This window comes from Gossypium raimondii, chromosome 7, assembly GCF_025698545.1.
Source record: "Gossypium raimondii isolate GPD5lz chromosome 7, ASM2569854v1, whole genome shotgun sequence".
NCBI classification, from domain to species: Eukaryota; Viridiplantae; Streptophyta; class Magnoliopsida; order Malvales; family Malvaceae; genus Gossypium; species Gossypium raimondii.
Window position 1 is genome coordinate 34,762,017 of NC_068571.1, and position 24,476 is coordinate 34,786,492.

The 24,476-nt window shown below is 32.6% G+C and overlaps 1 long non-coding RNA gene across 1 annotated transcript; it reads right to left on the bottom strand.

The window, feature by feature from the left end:
• Positions 1–1,208: 1,208 nt before the first annotated feature.
• Positions 1,209–5,825, bottom strand: LOC105794377 (uncharacterized). Its single transcript, XR_001133913.2, has 6 exons — positions 5,725–5,825; positions 5,170–5,252; positions 4,311–4,374; positions 2,564–2,591; positions 1,587–1,930; positions 1,209–1,434 (listed from the first exon to the last, which is right to left on the bottom strand). It is a non-coding gene; the product is annotated as an uncharacterized LOC105794377 (long non-coding RNA).
• Positions 5,826–24,476: the final 18,651 nt, after the last annotated feature.

Consider the following 24,476-nt stretch of genomic DNA (forward strand, 5'->3'; position numbering starts at 1 on the left):
ATTTTGTTGCTCGGTAGGGACAACCTTATGGGTGCAAAAGCAAAGGTGATGAGGCTTCAAGTTCACGCGGATTTGATAAGGGAAAAGGAAAATAAATTGCAAGATGAGTCATCAATGTAATAATTGGAACTAATGACGAGTAAATTAGATCTAACACTAAAAGGAAAGCTTATTTGCATAGCGTGATGTCTATGACAATGTTAGTAAAGAAGCCTCGACAAGTGTAACACCCCTTAACCCCCATCCGTCGTCGGATTAGGGTTACAAGGTATTACTGGACATAGCACAAATCAAAATAAGCATTTAGGGTCCGTTTGATTGCCAGTAAAATGTTTTCCGTAAAATGATTTGTGGAAAATGTTTTACTTTTCTGTAAAATAATTTACTGAAAAATATTTTCTGGTGTTTGATTGAATCTGTGTAAAATATTTTTCATTGTTTGATGATTTCTTGAAAATATTTTCCGGAAAAGTTATTTTTACATATATTAATATATATTAATAAATTTTATATTTTAAATTGCTTTTACATATATTACAATGATTTATTTATAATAATACTCAATTATTAAGCTATAATATTGATCGTTAGAAATTGAAAAATATTATCCACAATGAGTACTAGTAATAATATTGAATAATTATAAATTGCTTGAAACCACAATGAGTACTAGAAATAATATTATCCAAATACATAATTAGTATTACACCACATAGTAACAACATTGTCCAAGTGCATAATATTACACCACATAAATGTATCAATATCTTCAACCCCGAGAAAATTTTTGAAGCCAAATTTTTCATGCTTCTTACTTTTAACTAAAAAACTTTGGTTGTATCTTTAATTAAATTATAGAGACCAATTTGATATAGATTCTAGTTTGAGAATATACTAATCAGATTTTTCAGTAAAAGATTTTGATATCGATTACTTGTAAATAAAGAAAAACGAATAAATTCACAAAAAAAGATAAAGAAAAACGAATAATCCATATTTCATTATGTTGTATCTTTAATTAAATTATTATCCATAATTAAATTATTATCCATAAAGTTGGTAAAAATAATTTTTAGTATTGTTTGTGCATTAGTCGATGTGAAATGTTTTAGTCAGTGTACACTATACGAATCAAAATTAAAATCGGTGTAAGAAAAAATTTTAGTTATTCTAATTTATTATTCAAACGGCATCCACCAAGAAATGCAACCAAAACCAATGTACAACCTACTACATTAAAAGTAAAGCGTGCCATTTGCTTAACCTACAATCTTTCCACAACCATATCATGAAGCAGTTTTACACTCAAAGTGTTTGCACAACTATTTAAAACCATCCACATGCTATGAATTTGTTCTTGTTAGCTCTACCCCATTCTCTTTTAGCATCATTGGAATAATATCTCATAATTGGGAGAATATCAACAATGCAGCACTGCCATATACGAAACTGAAACCTTGATAAATGAAATGAAATATTGAATTGAAATTGCATTATGCTCAATTATGACTATTTTCTATATAAGAGCATGTTAAAAGCTATGCCTCCGAATGAGGCTCTACGGCACAAATGCAAGTTTCATTTACCGGCTTTTCTTTCACTTCTCACAACCAGTCAAAGATCCTCACCTTGGCCTGCTTTGGGAGGGAAGGCTTGAAAGATATGAAATGGCAGCAGAAGGTAAGACAGATACTTAAAAACATGAACCACAAATTCCTATATATGTAGCTGTGAAACAAATATTCAACTACTCTGGAGAACAAAGGTAAAGCAGATACTTAAAAACATGAACCACAAACCCTGCTTACATAATGCTAGACTTAAAGCATAACAAGAATCATTTACCAGCTTTTCTTTCACTTTTCACAACCAGTCAAAGATCCTCACCTTGGCCTGCTTTGGGAGGGAAGGCTTGAAAGATATGAAATGGCTGCAGAAGGTAAAACATATACTTAAAACAGAATCACTTAAACCAAAAAAAAAAAAAAGAAAACGAAGAAGCTAATTTCTTGTTCTTCAACATCAAATGTTGTAATTCTTTGAACATATTATTATCAGATGCATATACATATATATAAATCTGAGTACGGGTAACATAATATGGATACGGTGAAGCATTGCACGAAATAGAACGTGCAAAACAAAATAATAAAACAAAATCGAAGTAGAAATCATTTTCTGAACGAGACTTAAATTTGCATTTCTTTTTTCATATAATTCTAGAATTTTCCTATCAACCAAACAGAGACTTAAAAAAGAATCCATTATGATATAATACTCTTTAAGAATTGCATGAACAGTTAGTAAACGAGATAGTGACAAACAAACAGAAAAACATAGAATTTCGATCAAAAACCGAAAATCAAAAAAAAAATAAAAAAAACACTTTGATCAAAAACAGCGAAACAAGCTTCGATCTGCTAAAAAATACACTTAAAATCAAACAAAAAAAGCACGCACAGATCAGTGAGAGCAGAGGTGACATTTAGCATAAACAGGGGCCAAAATCTTTCTAACTATGGACAAGAAACCGATTCACAAAACTATGGAGAAGAAACTATACCTTTCTAAAGCAAGTCTGTGAAGAAAGTCTGCCCAAGACAAGCCAAACAGCACAGCCAAATTAGTAGAAAACCCAAGCAAGATCTCAGACAAAAACAAGTAGAAAATCCCCAAATCAATTTATAAAAAGAAGAAGAAATCAAGGGGGGAAAAGGAGCCCGAAACCAAATCAAGGGAGAACGAAAGGGAGAAGGGAGAACGAACGGGAGAACGAAACCAGAGCGGTGTAGAGGGGAGAAGGGAGAACGCTGGAAAAATTGGAAAATGTCTTACTGATTCCAAATCGGTAAGACATTTTCCAAAATTAAAGGTTTCTTTTTCGCGTGTTTGTAATTGATTTTACGTGAGGAAAATATTTTCCTCCAATCAAACACTGGAAAATAGGGAAAACCAATTCCGGAAAATATTTTCCCCCTATCAAATAGACCCTTATTGTCTTTCTTGTTTCATAATTCAATCTTATCACTATACTTACATAAGATCATTTAATAATAATATAATATAATTTATAAATCTGAAACAGATGCAATTAGTTATAAAAACATATAACTTTATTTAATTAACTAAAGTTCAATAAACCTCACAACTTAATATTCATATGCAATTCATGTTTTAAAATTTTATTTAAAACATGTCAATGTCCATTATTTATTCACATTAACGAAATAACTAATGTGCAACAAATCAATTAGCAGACGCTTAATGTTTGTAATAATATTCAACTATATGACTTCAAATATTGACATTTACCTCCTATAAACATGCTTTAATTAAAACTCTTACATTTCATGCATCGAATAAATACCAATCCAACTATCACATAGACTAACTATTAAACATATTATTTTTATAAATTTCTGAATATGCACAAAGTCACATATATCAACCATGTTAGAATAACTAGATTTAATTTGTTATTATATATATATATGCACGACAATAATAATATACAATATCCAAATATAATTTATACCATATTAAATCACATGTGTAATCATAATAATATAATAAACTACTAAGATAATTAAAATATAAATATACTTTCCATAAATTATTATGCTCAGTAATATACCTAAATTTTTATCTAAACTTAAACGAAACCTATAATGAGACCTAACAATCAAGATCATAAATAACATACATATAAACTTGCATTTCATCCATTTCCAATTACCACATTTCAATACCATTACTAAATTAGACTTTGTATTTTCGGTTATGTATATATATATATATATATATATATTATGCTATAAAATAGAAATAATATTTATCATTATAGACCATACATGTCCAAACTTTAAATTATTCAACTACCCAAATAGTAACCGATTATATAGTAGTTACCAACCATTATATCATGTTTCAATTTATAAATCCTATTCCATAAACATACCATACATATCACTTATATATATATATAAATATACCACCCAACCAATATCACCTAACTTCCATTTCTATTTTAGCACAAATATCAAATATACCTACATCAAATACTTAAATGCCGAGAACCCATAAATAAGACACTACCATATGCATACATTTTCTTTGCTCCATAAGTACTGTCTAATTAAAATTCTATAATGAACAAAACATACTTAAACCATAATTCAACCAAAACCTAATATAGATAAAATACTTAAGCCATTTTTGCATGGCTTTAATACACACACTATCAAATTAAGCTAAACTCCAAAACTAGTCTATACATGCCATACGATCGAATTCGAAATTTAATAAAATACCAAAAGATGTCGATAGTGTGATAGACCATGCTGACGATCCCTGAGCTCGTAACGACCCCAAAATCTATAAAATAGACAAAAGCAAAATACACACACAAAGTAAGCTTCTTGAGCTTAGTAAGTCATAAGCAAAATCTTATATATAAATATTTGATCAAAAACATTAAGTAAATATAATCGAATATCAATTACGTAGCATCATTTAGCATCCAAACTATGATCACCATTTTTTTTTATGTAAATCTTGCACAAGCCGAATACTTGTACTCAAAACATAGATATTTTATAACATATATCAACAGCCCAAAACATTCCAATATACAAATGGTTAGCTTGTAATACATAATCAAATTGATAACTTTTACCAATTCAATTAACTAACTCATCTTATTCCCTTGTAATTAAATGGCTAATTCATACCTGAAACTTTTATACGTTTCCATGAACGGACTTTATTTCATATTGCCGTTGAACCATTCGGAATTAAAAAGGATACGCGGATAGTCGGAAACTCGTACAATGCCAACGTCCCAGACGTGGTCTTACATGTAATCACATATCGATGCCACTGTCCCAGACAGGGTCTTACACGTAAACACAAGTCGATGCCAACGTCCCATACGTGGTCTTACACGATAACACATCTCGAAAATCCTATGTCATGACATATGTATCCTAACTATTCCTAAGGTTCATACGGGGCTTACGTACGTCGGATCTCGTTCGAATCAAACTCGAAAAGTAGCCACATCATAATACCATATTCGGCCATAGCCCAAATAATTCCCAAAAATTCAATTCGGTAAATAACAATTACAATTTCATAATTATATCAACATTTAAACTCTTACGGACTTACCTGGAATATCGTTGACTATTAGATCGGCTACTTGAGTATTTTCGATTTCCCCCGATCTAAATCCGATTTCTTGGTTTCTTGATCTAAACATATTCAAATAAATCTCATTCAAACATATTTTCATTCAATTCAGTCTAAGAACACATAAATGGGCAAATTACATTTTTACCCCTAATATTTTACATTTTTACAATTTACTCCCTATTGCACAAAACACAAAATACACAAAATTTGACTACACTCCTTAAGGGCCGAATATTCCTAGTGTCCATACAACTCCATATTTTTTCATTTATTTAGCATTTTAGTCCCTCAAAAATTTATTTTCACAAATTAACCCAATTACTCAATTTCACCAAAAATTCAAAAACAAAACATGTTAATCTAACAAATATATTTCATATTTCACCTACTAACATTATAAAACTCAAACATTCATCAATGACACATTTTAAAATCATTCACAATTCACAAAATTAAGACATGGGTTTTGAAGAACACGAAGCAACGATCTCAAAAACGTAAAAATTATCAAAAACCGAACAAAACACATACCTAAATCAAAGGACACAAGGGCCGAACTTAGCTTTCTTCTTTTCTTTTTTTTTTCTTTTTGATGTTTCGGCTATGGATGAACTTTTGCATGGTTTTTTTTTATTTTATGTTTTTTTATTAACATTATATTACCATTATTATTATTTTACTAAGTTAACCTTACTAATATATATATATATATAACATATAATATAAGGTCATTCTTGACCATTGCCATCCACTAACTTATATAGTGGGCTAATTGCATCATAGAACCTCCAAATTATAGAGACAACAACAATTAGGCACTTTCATATTTAACCACTAAATTTTCATTTTACGCGATTAAGCTCTTTTCTCAAATTAAGCACTCAAACAATAAAATTAATTCACGAAACTTTCACACATGTAAATTCACACATAATAATCACAGAATAAAAATATTAAAATATTTTTCAGACTCGGATGTGTGGTCCCGAAACCACTGTTCCGATTTGGGCCAAAATCGGGATGTTACAACAAGTGTAGCCATGGAGAGTTGGGTTTTCAAATCGAGATGAAGTAGATTTGACTAGTTTCAGCATTGAAAGCAGGGTTTGAAGTTAAAGGAATTTTGGTTGATGTTGAAAGTGTTGTTGAAGTATTGAGCTGGCAGACATTCAGACATATGGGGTTATCCAATACAGAGTTGAAGTGAGAAAGTCTAACCTATGGGTTTAGCAACTAGCCAATTGGTGTTAGAGGGTCAATCACGTTGCCAGTGGTAATTGGTGATAATGAACGAACAGTTACCCAAATGGTGGAGTTCCTAGTCGTTGATGATCCAACATCATACAACGCTATCTTTAGCAGGTCGTTGATGAAGAAGATAAAGATGGTGGTGGCCACTTATTGTTTAAAGGTAAAATTTCTCACTCCGACAGGTGAAGGACACATGAAGTTCGATCAACAAACAGTACAAAATTGTCGCATTCTTTCTTTACAATTAGCAAGGAAAGAAAAATGTCATACACATTTTGGTAAAGAAGCAGAGTTTTCTGAACGAAAGTCAGCAGACAATCTTTTGAACAAATTAATGATGAATCTGGAAAGTCTGGATGTTAAAACGTAGGAGAGATTCAACAAACCTGAGCCACCAAAAAAGACAAAGCTAATTGAATTATTCCCTAGAGATAGGGAGCAAACTACAAAAATAGCATCCAAGTTATCAAAGCACAAGAAGAAAATGTTGATAAGCCTTTTAAGGAATAATGCAGACCTCTTTGCATGGTCCGCAGTGGACATGCTAATAATCCATCCCTCAATGATCCAACATTGTTTGAATGTAAATCCTAAAGCAAAGCCAATCAAACAAAGAAAAAGGAATGTTAGTTGCCACATTTCTTGGATCAACATTCTCCAACTCAGCGAACATTTTTACTGGATGTTAAATGTTACCAATCAAGCAACGCGTTGCTCTCATTTCTCCATTTCATCATCATCTATGAGTTGCATCTTGTTATATATACACGGACTTGGAATATTTTGAAATTTGTAGAATAGTCTGGACATCATCTTCTCACAACGTTGAGTGATTTTCGCACCGATCTTTTCTTTCATTTCCTCAAGTTTTACTCTGCTGTTGAACCTTGTTCCTATATGAAGAATTAAATACTGATACTCTATACTAAATTTGAAAAATAAATTAAAAATAAAAAGTAAGTATTAATTACAATTAAAACAATTTATACCTAAAAGAATTTAAAACCTTACAATAAATCACATACTATATCCATAATTCCAAATCATAACAAACATAAAATATAAAAATTTCAACCAACAACTTGTAATAGACCAATTTCGCCCGAGCCCAAGACCATACAAAAAACAAAACCCAAAAAAATAAAAATAAAAATAAAAGTCCATTTACAGACCCAAATTACTAAACTCAATTCAAGCCCAACAGCCTAAAATCTAACCCTAGCCCATAATGTTTTCAGGAAACAAAAATGAAACCCTAGCTTGCTACCGCCACACCTAGCCCCCCGCTGCCATCGCCGTACGCGCTTAGTACCTGCAGACAAGACAAAAAGGACAGAAACAGAGGCAAAGGGGAATAATAGCAAATATTGTATTTTTCTTTTTTGGGGGCTATAAAAAGCCATAAACAGTGATGTAACTTTTTTACGATACAATTACTACAAAAAAAAATCAATCGAAAGCAGTAAATTTTTCAGAGGTAGTCTCGGTTGCTACTTATATTTCATTTTTGTTTTTGTTTGATTTCATTTTTTTTAAAAAAAGAAGAAAATATAGAAGGAAACATACCTTTTTGTTTCGGGTTTTGCGCCACCGTGGCCGAGGTTCGTCATTTCCGATGAAAAACGACGCTTTTTTGGGGTTGGGGAGTTGAAAAGCCAAAAAAATGGCCTTTTCTGACTTTCCGGCCACCATGGACGGTGGCGCCGTTGCCGACAATTGGCGGCCACCACGGCAGTCCAATGGTCGGAGCCATAGCCGGAGAGGGGAGTTGAGAGAGAGGAGGAGAGTGTTTTTCTTATTTTTTTTAGAAAAGGGGAGAAATGATTTAAAAAAAAACAAATTGGTTTATATAGAGATTTGAAACGGCGCCGTTTTGGGCCTTAATCCCAGTGGCTAAAATGATGTCATTTCATCCTTTAACCCGCGCATTGACCCGACCCACAAGAGGGTCGGCGTGTTTTTGTGGAAGGGTCTATTTGTGCATTTAGCCCTTCTACTTTTTTCAATTGTTTTAATCCAGTCCTTTTTATTTTTCCAATTTATACTTCAAATTTTATTTCACTTTTAATTTGGTCCTAGTAAAACGGCGTGTTTCAGAGGGCGGGGATATTTTTCCAGTTGGTCCCTCTAAGTTATTCAATCCTTTCAAATGGGCCCTCTACCTTATTTTCAATCTCGATTTTTACCCAGATTTTCGATTAACTTCAATTTAGTACTTTTGCGTTTATTTTATTATAATCTTAATCCCTCTTATATTGATAAACTTATTTTATTAGGATTTGGACTCTTAATTTTATTTCAATGATAATTTAATCCCCTTTTATCTCTGTGTAAGTTTTATTTTTTTGTGTCTTATTTATTTTATTTATTTGCTTCTCATTTTTATTTTGACTTTTTTGTATTTAATGATGCTTTTATTTTATTTTATTCTTGACTTTCATTGTTATTATCATTATTATTATTTTTGTGTCTTATTTATTTTATTTATTTTCTAATCCTTCCTCGCACGTAACCGACTCTCGAATTCATTTTTCTCGAATTTCGTAGACCAAAATCATTGTTTTAGTAAAATCAAAACATTTTATTAAAACGATTGAATTGCAAGGTGATTCGATCACACTTCAAAAAATGTCGGTGGAGACTCCCTCTCTTTTTTTGTTGATTGTATTTTCAAAATAAAAGTCGACCCCTTTAAAAAAAATGGTTTCGACAGCTTGGCAACTCCACTGGGGACTAAAATAAGAAAGTTAAGCCACGAGTTAATTAGTTCTTGTCTTTTTGTCGAAAATTGATAATTTGATTTAAATTTATGATCCTTTCATTGCATTTCATTTTATGGTCTGCATCATTTTAATATGTTTGCTTTATTAGTTTAGGCCTTTTGATATATTTCATATATTGCATTATATGACCGCTCGATTATACCCTTCTAAGTGGGAGTGAGAAACTATTCCTTCGTGAGGTTTTCACCTCCGCATGGGATAGTGAATCGCTTTCGAGATACATCCGTACCTATGTCTTCGTGAGATTTTCATCTCCGCATGGCCATAGGGAAATGTACTCCCCTGAACTGAACTCGTTCCATATGAGCCTATAATGGGTGAGGATCGAGGAATCTGTCGTTTCAGGTACCTTTACTTTAGAGCCGAACCGCATATAATGAGCCCTAAGAGCCTACCCTAGGTAGAACCACGCCAAACCCCTAGTGGTCACCCAAATAGGTGCTCTTTTTGTTATTTATGTTTTGTACTGACGTGTTTTCTTTTTCTTTTTTATGATTGCATTACATTTTCATCATAGAAAAGAGGTGCTGATTCACGTTCAGTTGCTAAATAGAGAGCTTGTCATGGAAAATGGATTTCTTGATAAAGTGGAAGACAATGCTCGTCTGAATATGGTTCGAGAAAACGTAACAAGGGAATGGTGATATTCTGATAAATGAGTACACAACTTTGCTTTGTTGCCCAAGGATTCAAGCTGATTATTCGAGAGCCGCTAATGAAGCTAACGAGCATCACAAGATGAGTGAACAATGGGTCGTGGCTTGGATCAAGCAAAAAAAAAAGAGATAGATGAGGCACCCCTTTGAAGAGTTCGCGAGATTCGATTTTAACATACGGATATGGGGAAAAGGATCGATGTCTTCACTTTGAGTATTAGGGTAAGGCCGTATATGTATGTATCCGCTTTATGTAAAGAAATTTGTTTTCTAGTAAAGTTGTTATAATAGAATTTAACTATAACCAACGCCTTTTTTCATGCATCTTTTCCATTCATTAACATTACATTTTATTGCATACAATAAATTTCCTAAAATCTAAAAGTGTGTCGAGTTCAAAACTCTAGTACAGAGCCTGATGGATGATAAAGAATTGGAATTCTTTGAAGATATCAATGTTTCAGAAGGGAAAGATGGTTGTGCCTTTGAAGAAGGAACAAAAAAAACAAAAAAACCTATTAGGAATTTGTTCCTACATCCCTACAAGCATTCTGAACAACTGGACTGTGGAGGAGATTCTTATAGTTTTTAGGACCCTTTCAAAGTAATATTCAGAACACTCTTATTGCTCTAAGCTTGGGAGCAATAGAAATCCTTTTGTGAAAAAGGCATATGTCCACTATTTTTTATTTCAACGAAATGCATCTTTGTGTCTTGTTTTGGCAAACATTCTTTTGTTCCTTCCATTTCATTCATACTCATACCACACAGATAATTATCCTTTGATCCATTGGTTCTTTGGATCTTCCTTCGTCCCTATAACATGTCTCCAGATATGAATGATATAAGCGAAACTGCTATTGACTCAGAACCTCCTTTTGAGCAAGATAGGTGTCTAGAGGAACCTCAAGATGACCAAGACTGTAGCTTGTCTCCTGATTTGTTAAGGATAGTAGAACAAGATGAGAAACAGATCCTACCTTACAAATAATCAATGGAATCCATGGCTCTTTTCTATGTAAGACATGGATGTCATTGGGCCGATCTCACCAAATGTTTTTGGCGGTCATCGATTCATCTTTATAGTCGTCGATTACTTCACTAAGTGGGTGGAAGCTGCTACATTTGCCAATGTCACCAGACCGACAGTTAGCAAATTCTTAAAAAAAAGAGAAATCATATGTCGGTATTGAATGCCAAATAGGATCATATCTGACAATGCACTAAATTTGAACAACAGCATGATATAAGAAGTTTGCAGTCTGTTCAAGATTAACACCATGTCGTCCCAAAATGAACGGTACAGTGGAGGCAAAAAAATAAAAAAATAAAAACCTCTACTGGGGCAATGCCTTTCTCTTTGGCTTATCGCGGTTTTGCCCATTAAAGTCAAGATTCCTTCTCTCTGAGTTTTTTTGGATCCAATCCCGATTGAAGAGAAAGTTTCAAAGTTATACGTCATGGTCAAATGTACCAAAAGTAAATGATGCGAGCTCACCAAAAAGGTTCGCCCTAGAGAATTCCATGAAGGGGACCTGGTATTGAAGAAGATCCTTCCCATTCAAAAAAGCTTCAGAAGAAAGTGGATGTCAAACTGAGAAGGACCTTATGTTGAAGGCCTTATCTAGAAAAGCGTCGATATTGACCAAGATGGATGGCAAGAACCTGCCTAATCATGTGAATTCTGATTCAAACAAGAAATACTTCACTTTAAAAAAATGAAAAGAAAAAAGAAAATAAAAGAAAAAGAAAAAAGAGAGGCCAAGGTGAAAACCCGCAAAGGGCATCTTGAGACCAAAGGGGTTTTGAGTTGAAAACCCAAGAATGGGCAATTCAATTTTTTTATCAGAGGTGGAGCATGTGGTAGTCTTGTCCTCTCCGAATTTATAAGAAGGAGGGATGCTACATCTTGGGGCATCAACAAAGCCTTCTAGGACTTCTAAACACGTATCAAGTTCAAAGGGTCCTCGAGAAGTTTTGTGCGGAGAAGCTCATGCTACGATATCTGGAGCACCTATTTTCATATTATTCATTTCGTATCTCAGCAAAAATTGCTATCTTGATTAATTTATTCATTTCGAGCTTTACTCTCAATAAAATTCCATCTTGTCCATCGTGATAATCTTTTTCAAGCATCTTTCATTGAAATAACGATTAATGGACTGATAATATTCAAGCAAAAGGAGTTTTGCATATTACCCCGAAAGCTTCTAAATAGTACAAGAACCTGAAACAGGACTATTATTTAGAACGCTCCAAACCTAAGGGTTGGAAACATTTTTGAAAGAATAGCCTAAACTGTGACTATTTCTTCGAATTTTCTGTCAAAGATACCAGCTAAACAAAAAGGTAGGGTCATGCGTCAGTGATAAAACATTGACAAACAACGAGTAATGTCAACCCAAGCATTAAAAGAGGATCATCCTCGAAAAATGACATGCTGCATTCATGCAAATATCATTCATACGCATGTAGTTAGGAACATTTGATTCATTCTAATAATAACATCCTAATCACTAGGCATAAATAGGTCCATGAAATGGACTCTATAGGTCATGTTCCCCAGAGAACAGATCGGTGAAGCCACAATCCTTATCTCCCTGAAGTTGTAGTGGAGCAGGATAAAAATACACAAACCTTATCTCCCTGAAGTTGTAGTGGAGCAGGTTGAAGTTACCAATTCTTATCTCCTTGAAGTTCCAGCGAAGTAGATCGAAGCTACAAATCTCATCTCCTTGAAATTACATTGGAGCAGATCGAAGCCATAATCCTTATCTCCCTGAGGTTGTAGTGGAGCAGGATAAAAATACACAAACCTTATCTCCCTGAAGTTACAGTAGAGCAGGTTGAACTTACCAATTCTTATCTCCTTGAAGTTCCAGTAGAGTAAATCGAAGCTTCAAATCTCTTCTCCCTAAAATTACATTGGAGAAGATCGAAGCCACAATCCTTATCTCCCTGAAGTTGTAGTGGAGCAGGATAAAAATACACAAACCTTATCTCCTTGAAGTTGCAGTGGAGCAGGTTGAAGTTACCAATTCTTATCTCCTTGAAGTTCCAGAGGAGTAGATCGAAGCTGCAAATCTCTTCTCCCTGAAATTACATTGGAGCAGATCGAAGCCACAATCCTTATCTCCCTGAAGTTGCAGTGGAGCAGGATAAAAATACACAAACCTTATCTCCCTGAAGTTGCAGTGGAGTAGGTTGAAGTTACCAATTCTTATCTCCTTGAAGTTGCAGCGGAGTAGATTGAAGCTACAAATCTCTTCTCCCTGAAATTATATTGGAGCAGATCGAAGCCACAATCCTTACCTCCCTGAAGTTGTAGTGGAGCAGGATAAAAATACACAAACCTTATCTCCATGAAGTTGCAGTGGAGCAGGTTGAAGTTACCAATTCTTATCTCCTTGAAGTTCTAGCGAAATAGATTGAAGCTACAAATCTCTTCTCCCTAAAATTACATTGGAGTAGATCGAAGCCACAATCCTTATCTCCCTGAAGTTGCAGTGGAGCAAGATAAAAAATACAAACCTTATCTCCCTGAAATTGCAGTGGAGCAGGTTGAAATTACCAATTCTTATCTCCTTGAAGTTGTAGCGGAGTAGATCGAAGCTACAAGTCTGTTCTCCCTAAAATTACATTAGAGCGGATCGAAACACGAATTCCTATACCCCTAAAGATGCGGTGAAATGGAATGAGGCTACTTGAAAGAAATAAGCACCATAAAGTCAAGATTCGGCAAGACCAGGCAAAATTGGCCTCATTAAAATCTTTGCTCCATTCTCGTTACACGACAATGAGCAAAGAGGGGTAGCTGTAATAGGTCAATTTCGCCCGGGCCCAAGACCATACAAAAAATAAAACCCAGAAAAAAAGTCCATTTACTGACCCAATTCAAGCCCAACAGCCTAAAACCTAACCCTAGCCCACAATGTTTTTAGGAAACAAAAATGAAACCCTAGCTTGCTGCCGCCGCACCTAGCCCCCCGCTGCCACCGTCGTATGCGATCCTCCACGCGCTTAGGACCTGCAGACAAGACAAAAAGAAGGACAGACATGGAGGCAAAGGGAAATAATAGAAAATATTGTATTTTTCTTTTTTGAGGCCTATAAAAAGCCACAAACAGTGATGTAACTTTTTTACGATACAATTAATACAAAAAAAACCCAATTCAAAGCAGTAAAATTTTCAGAGATAGTCTCGGTCTCTACTTATTTTTCATTTTTGTTTTTGTTTGATTTCATTTTTTTAAAAGAGAAGAAAATAAAGAAGAAAACATACCTTTTTGTTTCGGGTTTTGCACCGCCGTGGCCGAGGTTCGTCGTTTCCGATGAAAAACAACGCTTTTTTGGGGTCGAGGAGTCGAAAAGCCAAAAAATGGCATTTTTTGACTTTTCGGCCACTATGGACGGTAGCGCCGTCGCCGGTAACTAGTGGTCACCACAGCGGTTCGATGGCCGGAGCCATGGCCGGAGAGGGGAGTTGAGAGAGAGGGGGAGAGTGTTTTTCTGATTTTTTTTAGAAAATGGGAGAAATGATTTTTTTTTTAAAAAATTGGTTTATATAGAGATTTGAAACGGCTCCGTTTTGGGCCTTAATCCCAGTGGCTAAAACAATGTCGTTTCATCCTTTAACCTTCGCATTGACCCGACTCGCTTTGTGAAAGGGTCTATTTGCGCATTTAGCCCTTTTACTTTTTTCAATTGTTTTAATCCAGTCCTTTTTATTTTTCCAATTTATCTTAAAATTTTATTTCACTTTCAATTTGGTCCTAGCAAAATAGCGTGTTTCAGAGGGCAGGGATATTTTCCCAGTTTGTCCCTCTAAGTTATTCACGCCTTTCAAATGGGCCCTCTACCTTATTTTCACTCTCAATTTTTACCCAGATTTTCGATTTAACTTCAATTTAGTACTTTTGTGTTTATTTTATTATAATCTTAATCCCTCTTATATTCATAAACTTATTTTATTAGGATTTGGACTCTTAATTTTATTTCAATGACAATTTAATCCCCTTTTATCTCTGTCTAGGTTTTTTTGTGTCTTATTTATTTTATTTATTTGCTTATCATTTTATTTTGATTTTTTTGTATTTAATGATGCTTTTATTTTATTTTATTTTATTCTTGACTTTCATTGTTATTATTATTATTGTCATGGTTTTTACTATTTCATTTATTTACATATATTATTTTAAATTGTGTCTTTAAATTTCGTTTATGTTTTAATTCGGTTCTTTACTTTCAATATTTTTATGAACTATTTTCCCTAAATTATTTATTTTATTTGTTTTTTGTTTTTTAAGTGGGCATTGTTCTTTATGTCCATACGTTGTTGTTATTGCCATTATTATTGTTTATTTTATTTATTGTTCTTATTAATGTTAAAGTGGTGCACATTATAGGATTCTCATAGATTATCTTTATTATATTCATCATTGTTATTTATTAATGCAACATTTTATTCATGTATTATTTTAAATATTACACATTTTACCAAAATTGTAAAAAATATAAAAATCAGAAAATAAGCAATTTTTCATATTTTGGAATTCGAAAAGTCATTCCCTAACTTACGGGGTTTCAATTTTTTCCTGTAAATCCAAATATACGAACCATTTTTCAAAAACACATTTTTAAAATTATCTCGGGAATTAAAAAAATCGTTTTCCAACTTACGGAATATGATTTCTTTTCTAAAACCGAGATAATCAAAAATTTCTAAGAATAAATAAAATTTTTGGTGTTTATTCTCGTTTCAGGATTTAAGATTATATCCTAACTCACGGGGTATAATTCTTTCTCTCGATTGACGTAAAATATGCCCCTTCTAAATTCTTTTAGATAATTTTAACAAGATCGTGTTTTAAGTCTCATCAAAATTTTTAACTTTCGATATTAAGACATTAATTAATCAATTAGGTACCAATTTTGGACGTGACGAGGGTGCTAATCCTTCCTCACATGTAACCGACTCCCGAATCCGTTTTTCTCGAATTTAGTAGACCAAAATTATTGTTTTAATAAAATCGAAACGTTTTATTAAAACGATTGAATTGCAAGGTGATCCGATCACACCTCAAAAATATCGGTGGTGACTCCCTCTCTTTTTTTGTTGATTTTATTTTCAAAATAAAAGTCGACCCCTTTAAAAAAAATGGTTTCGACTAAATCAATGATTTACCAATTAAATTAATTAATTTATCATGAGTTACTAAATTCAAATAATCAATTTATAAGTTTATGATTATTCAAATTCATTGTAGAATATTTAATTAGGGAAATTACTAGTTTGTTGAATTGATATATTTAATTTCACTCATTGAAAATTTTTTCATTTAATAAAATATAATTAATAATTTTTCACATGAAATTTAATCATTTTAATTAAGATTATATTATAAATGAAATAATAATTAATAGGTTTGTTTATATGAAATAGCTACCTTGTTCCTATATGAAGAATTAACTACTGATATTCTATACTAAATTTGTAAAATAAAAAGTAAGTATTAATTACAATTAAAATAATTTATACCCAAAAGAAATTAAAACCTTACTATAAATCACATATTATATCCATAATTCCAAATCATGACAAACATAAAATATAAAAATTTCAACCAACAACTAATGTAATACTACCTTACATAAAGATGTAATAAACAAATAAAACAATATAATAGTAACATTTTAGCCTTTAAAATATAAATATCAAATACTTGCATGGATAATATATAACAATACAAAACATATATATATATATATATATATAATTAAGAAACAAATTTAATAAAATATCAATAATTTAATGAAATTAATTACAAGCAAAATTACTTCAATTACTAATCAACTCAAATTGAAAGATGAAAACAATATATGTTTGATCTTGGGTTTTTAAAACGGTTTTGAAAGTTTTTAATTTTTTCTTTCTTTCCCCAACCTTTCACTTTATGAAATATCTCTGAGAATAAGAAAATTTTCACTAATTAAGTGGGATCTTTAAACTTATATAATGTCTTGGTTTGAATGGAAATATGGAATTTTTATAAGTGAAATTGAAAAGAGGGAATTAAGTGGGGGTTGGAAGAGTAGCTTAGGGTGACACCCTTTTAAATTTTGTTTCATTTTCCTTTTCCCCCCGAATTTTTAACAGTTTGGGTGAGCAAAATTCGATTCAATTCGAAAAAATCGAAAAAAATTGAATTTCAAGTTAAACGAAACAAGTTTTTCGAATTATTCAAGTCAACTCGGTTTTTTTTTTAATTTTGAGTTCGAATCGAGTTTAATTTTCGAATCTGAATAACTCGAATAATTCAAAAAAACCGAATATTAAACTATTATATTTTACATTTTTACCCCAAACTCCCAAACCTATTTACTTTCCCCCGAAATTTTCACTCCCTCCCAATTTCCCCCCAAAAACTTTTATTCTCTTCCATTCCGCCCCTTCTACCTCAAACCCATTCCCCCCCTTTTGTTTTTGAATATTTTCTCCCAAAACTTTTACTCCCCTCCCATCCCACCTCCCTTCTACCCCAAACCCTTCCCCCCTCCCCAATTTTTTTTAATACCCTCCCCAAATTTTACTCCCTCAACCCCCAAAAATTTTTATTTTCCCCAAAACATTTACTTCTCATCTTTTACCCCAAATCAAAATTAAAATCATCCAAAAAATTTCTAAACCTAAATAGTTATAATTTTATTTATGTCTAAATTTATATTATTAAATTAAATTTCACATTTTGTACTTTTATATTATTGAATTGTTTAATCATATTGAATCTTTGTAAATTTTTGTCCAAATTGAATTATTGATGATGCTATAAATATTCATGTTAAAATTTTATGTTGGTATCAATTTCATATTTTATCTTTAAGATAAATTTTAATTAAAAATCACATTTTTATATTTAATATATTTTCTAATTTCAAAATACATAGTGACAAAAATCAGAAGATAATTTAAGAAACTAAACAAGCAAAGAAGCTAACCCGTATATAAAATATTAATAAATAAATTATGAGGGGATGAAAGTTAATAAAAAAATTGATTACGTTGGGTGACTGATTACAAGAACTCAAAATCATTTTTTTTAATTTAACTCGAACAAATATATTCGACTCGATTCGATTCGAATTCCATCTCACTCGACTCGATTCGAGAAAATTTTAAATAGAGTTAAGATGATAAATAGGATTCGTCAACTCGATTAACTCGAAATTTTTTTATTCGATTCGATCGAATACTCACCTTTACGTATACCTCTCTAAAAAAATGAAATTCTAATTATTTAATCGGGGTCGCATGATAAGTATGCAACACCAGCTTAAAAGTGGTTTCCTTTATTATTTCTGGTATAATTATTTGATAATCATGGAGTAAATTTTTTAGGCGATGTGGGCTGACATATATGAGATACCGTCTTTAACTATAAATTTCATACCATTGTTGTGTTTAATCTCCAAATCATCTCATTTTTAAATGTAATTTATTTTTTATATTATTTTTATAAGTTAACAAATAAAGTAAAAAGAGTTTTTTAGTTGTTTGATGGTTTCCGATTTCGTCTATTAAAAGAAATTAACGAATTTTTGTATAATATTAAACCAGGCATATCCATAGTTCTTGGTTGAAGCAATTAGTAAACGCATCATTATTCCAAAAAAAAAAAAATAGTATACGCATTTATAGCTAATACAGATATTTTTAGTTGTTTAGGGATAAGATAAAATTTTGTTTTGGCAAATCCAAATTGGAAGTAAGCCGACAAGACAAAGCAGAGCACGAAGCACGATGGAAATGGACAACCCTAAACCTTAGAACCGACGCCAATAAAACACCCAACCCAACAACTGGAACTGAAAGCTTATAGGAACAGAGGGAGACAGGGCGTTAATGTTGCATCCGTCATGTGTTTTCTGTTTCACTCATATTTGTTTAGGGAAGTCGCCCAACAACTTCGGCTTGCAATTCGGCCGCACCATATGGGTCTAAAAGATGTTTAAAAAACCCCCTAAAAATAATTTTAATTAATTAAGTTTTTTAAGAAATGTGGCATAAGACTATGTAAATTTATATATATATATTAAGTATAATGTCTATATAAATTCTCAAAAACAAAAATACACAAGAAATTATTATTTGTATGCAACTAACATATTCTTTTTAAAAGAAAGAGTGGGTATGTAAATCAGACGCTGTAGCCACACCGGCATTGGCTTCCAAGTTACAACACCCTTGGGGATAGTGGACAAGGTGGTAAGATAATAATTGTACATACAAGTTTGGCATATATTAAACAAGAACTCCACCTTGCTAGAGTCATTCTCGAATATACTTTATGGGAGCTTTATACCAATTTGAACCACGGAACGGATGATTGTGAATGCTCCCTTGACAGTTGACACCCATTACTTTCACCACAACCAACAGATTTGGAATTCACCTAATCGTCTCCAACGAATAACAATATCACTTTGTGTCATGAATGAACCAGAGGCCACCAAACTAGGAAACCAAGTCGAACCTCCAGCCAAAACTGTCATGACCACGCGTCAAAGAAGGCCTCCTCTAAAATTCAAGGATTTTGTCATGTAGCCCACGTCAACAAGAGCGTAACGGCTGGAAGAGTACTATAAAAAGAGCAGAGGGAATATGATTGAAAAGTGATTATTGTTAATAGAAAACTTGTTCCTTCTCACCTAATTCTCTGAAATGTACTGGGAATTGTTTACTGAATAGAAATTCCATCATCTACTTTCCTTCTTTCTATCAACATCCCTTCTAGAAACTGTTAAATTCTGATGGTCACTAAATTAACTATAATTATGACAAAGGCAAGCGTACCTATCAAACAATAGTATAGCTATGGTGAGTAGGGAATATTGTATCCACAAGGACTAAAAGTACTAGTAATTACCATTTTTCTATTATTTAGCTGATAAATTGAAGTGATTGTTTTTAATCTAAATTTACTAATCTAATTTAACTACGAACGCAACAGAGAATGAAATGGGAAAATAATCGACGACAACCAATGCGAAAGACAATACCCAAGAAATACTTCACCTAGACTTCACCTATTATTCTGAATCTAAATTAAACGATTTATTCACTTGTGTCTTGATCCGTAGAAATCCCTAAATTACGTTAATATCTCTTTCGAGAGTAAGAACAACTGACTCTAGGTTGATTAATTGAAATATCTTTCTAATTAAAACCCCTATCATCGCATTAACTCAATCTATGGATTCCCCTATTAGATTTGATTCTAATCCGGTAGATTTATATCGTCCTATTTCTAGAATATGCAACTCCACTTAATTATGTTAGATCTACTCTTAAATAGGGACTTTTGCTCCACTAAAATAAGCACATTAAACATGAATTAATATCCTAAAAATATTAAAACACGAAATAAGCATACATAATTGAGAACAAGAATCAAGTATTTATCGTGTAAAAACAGAAATTAAATAATAAGATTCATCATAGGTCCCTAGGTATCTAGGGAATTTAGTTCATAATCCTGAATAGAAACATCTAAAAGTTAGGATAACAACAAGACATAAAAAAAACTCAATAAAACTTCAAAGGAAATTAAATGGAGATCTTCAACCTTAAAGGAGATCCACTTCCAAGTTGATTCCGATGACATTTTTCGAGTCTTTTCTTCGATCTTCTCTCCGTGCCCCCTAGGTCTTCTTCTAATTGGTATTTATAGACTTTAGAATGCTTAGAAAGCCTAAAAATTGGTTTTTTCCGCATATTTGGAAAGCAGGGTGCTATATCGATACGGGTTGGCACATGGGTGTGTGGCCAGCTCGTGTGGCTCACACGGGCGTGTGGCCAGCCCGTGTGGAAATGCCCAAGCCGTGTGGATCTTGGAAACAACTCTATTTGTCTGATTTTGACTCATTTTTCGCTCATTTTGCTTCTAAATGCTCTCCTAAGTATAAAAACATGAACTTAAAGGATTAGGAGCATCAAATTCACTAATTTACATAATTAATCATCCAAAAATGCATTAAGAATGAGATTAAAAATATGTTACTTTTATGGCTTATCAAATATCCCCACACTTAAGCGTTTGCTTGTTTTCAAGCAAAATCCTCAACTCACAATTAAAATTAATCTTTCTCAACCTATAATTCTCATTAATGGTGTTTCATCATAATTCACAAATAATCATACATTGATAATTCAACTAAAATAGCACTAAAGATTCAAAAAATTCAAGTCGAAAATTTTTAAAGCATAAAAACATAGGTATTTCCCCTTATCTAAGTCATTACCTTTAATTCAAAATCGACAAGAATCGACATCCTCACTAAAGAATCACTCAAATCACTCAAAAGTGTTTAAGGTTCAAGAATAAGCACTAAATAGTCAAACATGAAAAGTCATTACCATAGGTTTGCATGAAAATCAAATCTCCACCTCTATAAAATGAGATGATACACAAATCAAAAGGTCTTTAAGAGGTTGTAAGGGCTTAGGTTAAAGGTGTGGAGAAAGACTGAAAAAATTGGTTAAAATCGAGATTGAATTGATAAATTATCAAACTAGAAAAATAAACAAATGCTGAATTAAAAACAATTACATCAATCGAAAACTGTTCAAGAATAAAACTAGCTTCTTCTCAAAAAATAAATTTAACTGTTCAAGCTCAATTAACATAGAACTAATAACAATCAATATATATTTCTTCTACTTTCTTCTCTTTTTTTTTTACAATAAGAAATAATTCAACAAATTAAATAGAAGAGCTTAATTAGGCAATTAACCAAATCAAATCTCGATAAAAAGGGGGTCAATAAAACGGGAAAAATTCTCAACGAGCAAAAAATGAGTTATGGATTAACATTAATGGGTAAATCAAGAAACGGTGTGTTAGGCTCAACGGGGTTCACAAAGGGTTAATTATGTAGGTAGACTTTTTATGGGATAAGTGGGTTAAAACCTAAGTACCTTTATCATCTCAGTATATCAAATCAAAAGGTGTGGTCTTGACATGTATAATCGAAGAAAGTTCTAAAATAACAAATCAAATTGACACAGTCATAACCAATAATAAATGAGCAAGAAAAATGCATGCTCTAAAGGCTCAAAATCTCACAAAAATTCATGATTTTTGATGTCAATCTTGCAAATTTCAAACTTCAAGGTAGCACTTCAATTAAAATCTTGCAAATTTTAATTATTGAAAAATAACTTACCATGCTTGATTCTCTCATGTCTTAAAGTTTAAAACAATCAATGCATAAATATCTATGAATTTAATCCAAAACATATCAATAAAAATCACAAATTGATAAAAATTCATTCTAATAGAAGTATGAGAAAATTACTTAAACACAAGACATAATTTAGGGATTTTCTAATAATTATATAAATAACCTCCCACATTTAAGATATACATTGTCCTCAATACACAAACATATATAATCACAATATAAACATAATATCATAAGAAAGGGAGAAAACTGAAATTGCACTGAATATTGGATGAAATTGCCAGAATGGTGAAAAACGAAATTGTAGACAAATCTAGATATAGTGCATGATTCTGAGCAAATTAATAAGAAAATAAACACAAATAGTGAAGATTAAGGGGTTATAACTCGAGTAGAAACAACCATAAAAATATAGAAATATAGTTCAAAAGATAAAAACAAAATAAGTCTAAGAAAATAACAATAAACATAAAAACAAAAACAAAAATAAAACAAATAAACATAATGGTCCTTATCATTAGAAGTGTCAGTGTCGTGAGTCGTCAGCGTTGAGGAGGAGGTATAGAGATGATGACAGATCTACTGCAATGTTGCATCAATACTGTCAAACCTCTGAAAGAAATTCTACTCGAAGCGAGTGAACCGCTAGGAGAGGTCCTCCAAAATAGCTGCAAAAGAAACACGACGGTGACTCGAAGGTGGAGAAGGAGGTGGGTCCTCGTGATGGAAAGGGGCATCATCAGTGAAGTCCTCGAGTTCATTCCATCAGTAAAGTCTTCGGGTTCATTCTGAGAGTCAGAATGAAATAATCGGTGCCGAGGAGGATCTACTCCATGAAACCGCTCGATCATCCCTCATATGGGTCATGCTCGATATTTCCTATGGGGATATCTAGCTAGTGAGTGTAAGTTAGAAGACTGTTCCGGTATGTCGAGGAGACCGAAGTGTCGAGCGAGTCGAGTCACATAAGAACCTAAACAAATAGGACCCTTCCTATTGCGGTCTATCTAATGGCAGAAGGCTAGGGCGATGAAGTATGCTAAATAAAAAAAAATGTCTGGTGGTCATGCTCCATAGAAAATAGGCATCAGTAGTATTGACGACTTCGGTGCTCTCTCTCCTACCGGTCAAAGTATGAGATAAAAAGACATGAATATACCGTAAAGGCGGAGGGAGAGAAGTCATCTTCGAGCGACTCACGTTATAAGGTGTCGTACTCGCTGCAAGATCTACCCAACAACTAGATGGCGAGTAGTGGATGTGTCGATATAGGTGGAGGAAGTTCTCGACACTCATAAACTCTTCAATGTGTAGTCCAAAAGCAATGTCAAACTCAGAGACACTCATATGGCGCACTAGGCCACCAAATCAGAAAGTGGTGCTGCCCAGCTCGTCATGAGTCGTCGTGACATGTTGTAAAGTAAATGTCGAGCAGAACTCTAAGTCGTAAGGTACCACTAGTCATCTAGAGCCAAGAAATTTCTGTGGATTTTCATGTTTTTGCCGTTATAGGGGTAGGATACTATTAAATTTAATATTAAATCTTATTAAAATAATAGAATATTTAACTACAAGATAAACATTAAATTAAATTTAATATTAAGATAATCACTTTAATATTAAATCAATAAAATACTGTTAAGATAAGTATTAATATTAAAGTGATTAAGTTAAATAATAGTTGAACTCTATAAACTCTCCCTATATAAAGAGAGTATTGGGTTGTTATTTACACACATTTGAATTCAAGAGAAAGTTGTAGATAGAAAATTCCTTGAAGAGATTATTCTAGAAAATTTCTAGAGACATTTTTCTAACTTACAGCTTGAACCAAAAGTTTAAAGAAATTACAAAATTACCCCAATGGTAATTTTTGTGAAAAATTTTCTAATTCGGAGTGAGCCCACACTCGACAGACATGAGCTTGAGGATAGCAGAGAAGACTATCAGTTGAAGCACTCATCCTAGACGAATCGAAAAGGTACAATTTTGATTAAGTGTTTATTACTTTATATATTACAACCAAGATTTTGTTTTGGAAAAAAAATTAATACTCTGGTGTTGAAACCATTTTTTTGTCAACGACTTTTTATTTTAAAAAACGAAAACAAGAGTCGCCACCAATCACTTTCATGAGATGTGATCGGATCACCTCGTAATTTGATCATTTTAATAAGAGGCTTGATTTACTAAAACGGTGTTTTTTGGTCTACAAAATTCAGAAAATGGGTTCGGGAGTCGGTTACATATGAGGAAGGATTAGCACCCTCATAGCGCCCAAAATTGGTACCTCGTTGATTAATTGATGTCTTAGTGTCTAGAATTGAAAATTTGAAGAGAATTTAAAATACGA